Raw genomic sequence first — 7,918 nt, forward strand, 5'->3', positions numbered from 1 at the left:
ATGGAAAAAGTAGAGATGCACTAATAATTATTTATCTTACAGCTATTAATGGCTGATATTAAAATGCTATACTATTCCTTAATAAAATATATATACTACTAGTAAAAATAAAGCAGTAAAAATGCTACAAGTGAGCTTAGTTGCCAAGGCATCATTTCTAATTTTTGCTAAGGTTTTCATCTAATATTAATATTTTATTTGATTTCAGCTTTATTTCAATTACCACATTTGTAATTTAAATGAATAGCACAAATAAATATCCAATATCCAACTGTTGCAATACACAAAAAAATCTCTAATATTGTCTGATAAATATGGCTCAGATATATCATGCATCAAAAAAAGATAAGTTTGACTTGATCATGTTGTCTTGTCAGTTACATTCATCAATTTATTCTAATGATGTTTAGTGAACAAATCAACATTTTTTTTTAAGAATCATTCAAACCGAAGTTTAATCGGTTTCCTTTTAGACCATTATTTAGATAAAGGGACAAAGAGAAACTTTATGATCAAAACAAAACACAAAAATTGTAATATTACTAAAAAGAGCAGTCTGGCATTAATTCAGAGAAAAGTCATGTAAGAAATTTAAACAGTAGCGTGTTTAGGCACCACGCAATTGCATGGGGCCCCGCGTTACAGGGGACCCCTGCAGAATGCGATTTCTACTGAGCGGGGCCACCCTGGGACCACTTACAGAGAGCCCCCAACACACTAAACATGTCCCTGAATTTAAACCAAATGTGTTTCTTCGTAATGAACCCTTGACAGTGCTCATGGCTCAAAAAGCAAACTCTGAGTCAGCGCTCCATACTGAGAAGATGGCATGCCCTGCCTATAGATAACAATGTGACAGTGTGAGTCTGTGACAGACTTTCACATAGACAGACAGTCAAAAACAGGAAGCACCACTGCTAAGCACAAAGAGAAGTTAAGTAGCCTCCACTTTTTGGCTTTTGATCTTTAGTTGGTGTGAGTGTGTATTTGATTGGAATGTGGCACCAGTCAGTCTCCAGTGACCTGGCAGGAACAGGAAGTACTCCACAGCCACTTCCTTTCTGCTGAGGAGGGTCGTGCGTCAGCAAGCAGGAGCACTGCCATCCAGTGACTGAGTGCACACACACACACACTCATCTTCATTCAAACAAAAACACTGGACTAAAGTGGGGTCACATCTCATCCATTCCCCTGTTTACTGTCTACTGTTCTCTTCTGTCCACATAAAGGAAAGTTGGCACTGAGATGGAGCACCACGGTAACTATTTTCAGACAGACATTCTTAGAATGACCTCAGGAAACGGAGAGGTGTTGTGAAAAATAGTGCTTAAGGAAATGAGAAAGGAACATGTCAGATTTTTCATGAATGAAAGCACTTTAAGATGACAGAGTTCAGGTTCTACCTTTCCGCAGGTCTAAAAGTGTTCAGCAAAATTGTATTAATGTAATAGTTATGTAAATGGACAAAGTTACATATTAGTATACTGAGTGCTCCAAGAGCCAATAAAACATGTTCCTTCCAGTTTTATGCTATAAAAAAAATCTACATGGCTTCTGTTTTATTGCAGTTTTTAAACAAAACTTGGTTCCAGTCCTTACATTTTATTGGCCTAGTTGCTTTCTAAAGGGCCATTCACACAGAATGCATTTTTGCATTCCAGCCTCACTTTTCTATGAAAACATTGCGTTTGTATCTTTTGCAGCATCTCATGGTACATAGTGTTCTAAAAATGCTAGTAGTTGTACAACTTTTACACCTTGCGTTTTTTTACATTTCACTGCTTAGATCTTGGTTATTTAAAAGCCAAAACGTGTTGCGTGTGAATCACCCCTAAGAGTGCTGAAATAGAGTACATCAGCAGATGTACTGTATTCCAGAGCATGTGGTGTGGAGCGGAAATGAAGCAGTTAGTGGATTTGTTTGGAGCGAGGTGTGGGTCAGAAATTCTTTGTTTTCTCTCATTCCATGATTGTTCTGAGAGAATTATTCTAAATAGTGAGGACACAGAAAAAAAAGGTACTGGAGTTGATTAGAAGGTATGTTAGAACCCAAACCATACACATACCATTCATGACAGGCCTCTGAAAATGGGTTTGATTCATTTGTCCTGGTGGTCTTACCGTATATCTGGAAATTCCTTCACCAAAACTCCAACTTCCATCTGAATAGAGGGAGTGTCCTCCAAAACTATGATGTCTGCCAGGTGAACAATAACACTGTCCAACCAGAAGAAAGTTGACTCCTGTGAAAAAAAAAATTAATTAACTAATTTTGGTGTTGGCATTTTTGTAAAATAAAATAAAATTAAATTAAATTAAATTAAAATAAAATAAAATAAAATTTCAATCTGATTTGTAATGGCTTTTCGCAAATTAAAATTTTTTCCATTGACAGCCATAGTTTTATGCTTATCTTCAGGTTTACGCACCTAACAGTACAGTACAGTAAATGTTGGGATGAAACAAGATCGATGTTTTCGACTTAACCGAAAGTTTTTATTTTTCATTCTATAAATGGGTCTTTATGCATGAAAATATGTAGCTGCCTTTATATAGTGAGAAGGTCCCTCGTAAGGAGATTATCATATTTGGAAATCATTTAAGATAATGTAAGGCATAATATTTATTAAACTTAGTGGCACTGACCAGATCTTTAAAAAGAACCTTCAGCTGTTTGGCCTCATCCTGCAGACGGAATGCCACTCTCTTCCTCATTTTGAGTGATGTACAAATGACCCGCCCCCTCATGATGGCACGAACATATTCAACCAGGACCCGCCTGTGCACCTCATTCACCAATGCCTGATAGTCAATCAGATGATCAATCAGTCAATCAACCAACCAAACTGTCTGTGAGAAAGCATGAGTGCTCTAAGTCGTACCTGATATGGAGGGCAGTCCATTCTGCGGAACTTCTTAAAGTGCTGTTTAATAGTCATCTCAATGCTCTCATAGGCCTCAGTGTTTTCCAGCCACTTCCTCTTCACCAGCTTATCGAAGAATGGCTGGAATCATGCCAGAAAATCATGAGTGAATGCTTTAAGAAGCATATCTGGGTCAGATGTGAATGTGTGCAAGTGTCTCACCCTGATGTTTTCAAACAGTATGTCTGAGAGAACTTGCACCGACTGGTTAACAATTCGCTCCAGAGACGACTGAGCTTGCTGGGAGACGTCCTCACTGCCAAAGGCGTCACACAGACGACAGCGCTCCACAAAATTCCTACGGAGTTCAACACAGGATTTAAATCCTGCACAGTTATAGTCATCTTATTTTTTATTTTAGTGCTATTTCATTGCATTATTCTTTTCATATTATTTATATTATTCTTGGATATCTTTCATAAACATTGTTTTAAGTTTGTGCATTTGGGTTACTGATCAGTTGAGTCATGATTCTCCTGACTATGAACAGAATCACATTCTCTTATTTTGTTTTCTATTGTTCTTGTTATATGTTGCAAAATGCACATTATTCTAAAATGACTCAGCATTCTCTATAAACGCTGAACATTTTAGATGCCAAAATGTGATTTGTGTGTATAGTATAGTATATTATAGCATAGTATATTCGGAAATTTGAAAAACTATACACCAAGAAAAGTCTCTAAAAATAGGGCCTAATGTACTATGTTAATATAAAAGATTTTTCACAGATGTTTTAGCCATATTTTTGTTTTAGGGTTAAAGGAAATGTCCTTAACAGAACTTAACAGATAATTACCAGTAGCTTTTCTTTTTTCTACAGATTTTTTTCTGACAGTATTTTTTTATATTAGCCCAGCGATTTCTAGCCTATTTTTTTTCAATAACCACCATTCTTAAAAACATAAACATAGAAAATATACAATTCTAAAGACTACAGATTTTTCTTTTTTTTCAGTCCTCAAAAAAACATCCAGGTTGGGAGAACTTTGAATAGATAGATATGGTGAATAAGATGAAAAACCTGAAAGGTGGAACACAGTTGACAAGCGCGATGGTCCTGGAGACAAAACCATCCCCACGATCCCCAAACTCTGACTGCGTGTCATGGAACATCTCAACCTTTCTCTGGAAACTAAATACCACAGACACACAAACACACAAATCTCATAATTTTAGACTTCCCTATTCAAAAGTGGAGACGAAAAAGTCACTCATTGAATATAATGTAGGAACAACACAATTATAAAAAGTGCCCAACCATAGATGTGCACACGATTATTGTGATGTCAAAGTCTCTTCTGAGCTTCTGAGCTTTAGATTAATTATATGAGTTTGTAAATATCTTTTAGTAAACATGATAATAATTTTTGTGTGGCTTTTTGTCATCATCAGCATTATTATGATCATACTATCTTGTCCCCATCTCACCTGTGCAGGAAATCTGCAAGTCCATTCAAAGTGCAGCGAGCAACACGAGCTCCTAGTGGCTGACTGACAGCTGTCGATCTGTCCATATCTACCTTTAGCCTCTGAAACACATGGATACAAAAAGATATTCACAACGACCTTGTAAATACAGGTGCATCTCAATAAATTAGAATGTCGTGGAAAAGTTCATTTATTTCAGTAATTCAACTCAAATTGTAAATTGTGTAGCCTAGTGAACCAAACTGAGAGACCATTTTGAAGGCTCAGGAAACCTTTGCAGGTGTTTTGAGTTGATTAGCTGATTGGCATGTCGCCATATTCTAATTTGTTGAGATAGTGAATTGGTGGGTTTTTGTTAAATGTGAGCCAAAATCATCACAATTAAAAGAACCAAAGACTTAAACTACTTCAGTCTGTGTGCATTGAATTTATTTAATACACGAGTTTCACAATTTGAGTTGAATTACTGAAATAAATGAACTTTTCCACGACATTCTAATTTATTGAGATGCACCTGTATTATCATTCACATACACCAACATACATTGCCAAACATAAAGTGGAAGGCATACAGTCAGATTCCAAAGAATGCAGTAATGGCTGTAGATGCGTAGGATTGATGGTATTACCTGTATAACAGAACGGGCGAGGCCAGACTGATACTCTTCAATGTGCAGTGTCTGAGCTCATCGTTTTTCTTCATCATCCAAAACTTGCGAGAGCTCTGTAGTCATCTTGTCCTGTACAAACACACACACACACACACACACACAGTGGATATTATTTTAACACAATTATTTTGTTTCCAGAGATTAATAAGTAATGCATAATTTGACTCAAAAGTTTTCTAAAAGTTTTACCCAAACAGTTTCGACGCAGTCCTGTTCCAGCCTGTCTATGACATCTTCAGGCAGTAGAGGTTCTAGAGCTTCACACACTATAGTGCCCATTGCTCCAACTGAAGCCAGGACCTCCCTATGGGACACTAACAGTCAGAACTAGTGCATGTTTGTGTGTCCATAAGTGTCTAGTGTGTTCAAGTTCATTTGTGTTGTGCAGTGTTGGGAAAGTAACAACCTAATTATAATTTGAAGTAGACAGACTACAGAGAAGCTACTGTTAAATTTTTTTTTAAAGTAGTTTGTCTGCAACAAAAAAGCTAAGCAGGCCTAAGCAAGAAGACATATGACGTGACGTGACGGCCAAGTATGGCAACTCATACTCAGAATTTGTGCTCTGCATTTCACCCATCCAAGTGCACACTGCACACACACAGCAGTGAGTAGAGAACACACACCGTGAACACACACCCGGAGCAGTGGGCAGCCATTTTGCTGCGGCACCCAGGGAGCAATTGGGGGTTAGGTGCCTTGCTCAAGGGCACCTCAGTTGTGGCTAATGAGGGTGGAAGAGAGCGCTGTTCATTCACTCCCCCTACCTACATTTACTGCCGGTACTGGGAATTGAACCCGCGACCTTCTGGTTACAAGTCCGACTCTCAAACAATTAGGCCACAACTGCACAAATTGAATAATAATAAAATTAATTAAATGGATAACAGTAAATAAAATGTAACAATCTAATGATTTAACGTTTCATTAAATCAAAGTTGTATGTTTGCTGGCACCAAAACAATAGGGGGTTTGAATGAATAAACAATCTCAATTAGGGTGACAGTACACTCTTAAAAAATTAAGGTCCCAAAAAGGGGCAGTGATGTCATAGAACAACCAATCTGGGCTCCCTAAAGTACCTTTAAGTGAACAGTTCTTAAAAGAACAATTTTTTTCTTAGACTGAAGAACATTTTAATAATCTAAAGAACTTTTTTCTACTATAAAGAACCTTTTGTGCCATGGAAAAGTTCCAGTTAAAGGTTCTTCGTGGAACCATTAATGCAAATAAAGAACTTTTATTTTTAAGAGTGTCTCAAACTAGAACAGATAAACACAACAACTTCCTATTTTACATAACTGAGTCAAAAATATAGTACAGGGATTCATTTACATGAATGAGTACAAACCAATTCACTAGAATGAACTTTCACACTTTCCAGCGCTGAGGGCCATAATTAACTGATTCACTAGTCTAATAGACATTTGTGGGTGTTAAGGGGCTTATTTCCACATAAAATTTAAGAACACAGTAACAAGCTCTTCTTTAAAAACTTTTTAAAGTAAATAACTGGAGAAGTCCTGCAAACATTTTTCACAATATGATCTATGGTTTTGTATTGTTTTTTCTATTTTCTAAACATGCATTAAATTTTCATTTCATTAGTGCTGAAATATTGTTATGCTACTGAAAAATACAGTCAAATTAGTAGTGTGGCTACTTTTAGTACACAAGACCGGTGTTGTGCATGTGTATAGTAATTCTCCCAGGTATTCAGCACCGTTCTTGTTCATTCTAATAAACAATGCATCTGATATTAATAGACCTGAGATCATTCTTCCACTGGGTCATTAAACCAAGTGGAATGTAACTGCAGGAAAGGTGTGTGTAAAAATAGAAAACACACCTCAGTGTCTATGTATACATGTGAAAATACCTGTTGTAAATGTTGTAGATCCAGTCCAGCAGTGAGTATGTGTCTGTGATCTGAATGGGTCCACTAGTGATGGTCTTCAGTCGTTTGGCAACAGCCCTGTGATAACTCTGCATGTAGACCTGAAACACACCAAACTCCTCGGGATAAACCGCCACCACATTCTGACATGCCGCATCCATGTCTTCCACCACTCTGCCCCTCAAACGCTCCAAATACATGCCCATCTGGCCTGCAGCGATGCCCCCTGGTTGTGGAAGACACCAGTCAGCTGCCTCTCCCACAGCCTCCACCCACCTTTGACGCAGTCTCCTGGGACGCTTGGAAGGCTGGGAATGGTCTTCGGATTGGTCACCAGTTTGGACGGTGGACTGGGCCTCTTGCCGCAGGGCCCAGACCTTGTCAGCCTGCTCTTCCTGTTGAATGACCAGCACCACTAGGCCAAGCTGAGGCCCGCTGCAGGGTTGACGTAGCGACTCCCTCACCACATCCCACATCTCTCTCTGAAGAGCCTCGTAAAGCAGCTCAACATCTTTCACTTTGCGCAGCCCAGCATCCCACATGCTTGGGCCGGAATCCTCACTGCCTGAACCAGTCAACAGGGGGAGCCACGGAGAAAATGTGAGTGTGGAAGTAGTTATGTTACTGGGCGAGGTTGGATTGTGTGTGGTTTGTGTCAAGAGGGAGGGATCAAGTTCACACTCCCTCTCAAGCTCCTGGATGTGCGTGTCGGCTAGCAGCAGGTCTCTCTGATTAACTAACTGTAGGATCTCCAACACTATGAGAGAAAGTGAGAGATTGAGTAGTGTTAATTGTCATTTACGGCCATGTGTTTAATCACTTGATGTGTTGTTGTCTTTGGAACAGGATATACATTGACACGGTTCCGATTTTTCTCTCCTTGCGCTGAGCTTATCGGGTAGGATCTGCTGCACAAAGAAAGTGTATAATTTCCTGTCTCTGTGAAAGTGTTTCTTGATTGGCCAGTGACTCACAGGGACTTTTGGACCCTGGTA

General features: G+C 38.7%; 1 pseudogene; it reads right to left on the reverse strand.

The window, feature by feature from the left end:
* Positions 1 to 2,117: 2,117 nt before the first annotated feature.
* LOC107655903 (tumor necrosis factor alpha-induced protein 2-like) overlaps positions 2,118 to 7,918 on the reverse strand; it is a 21,140-nt pseudogene continuing 15,339 nt past the window's right edge.

The sequence above is a fragment of the Sinocyclocheilus anshuiensis genome, unplaced genomic scaffold (genome assembly GCF_001515605.1).
Source record: "Sinocyclocheilus anshuiensis isolate Anshui unplaced genomic scaffold, SAMN03320099.WGS_v1.1 scaffold860, whole genome shotgun sequence".
NCBI lineage: Eukaryota > Metazoa > Chordata > Actinopteri > Cypriniformes > Cyprinidae > Sinocyclocheilus > Sinocyclocheilus anshuiensis.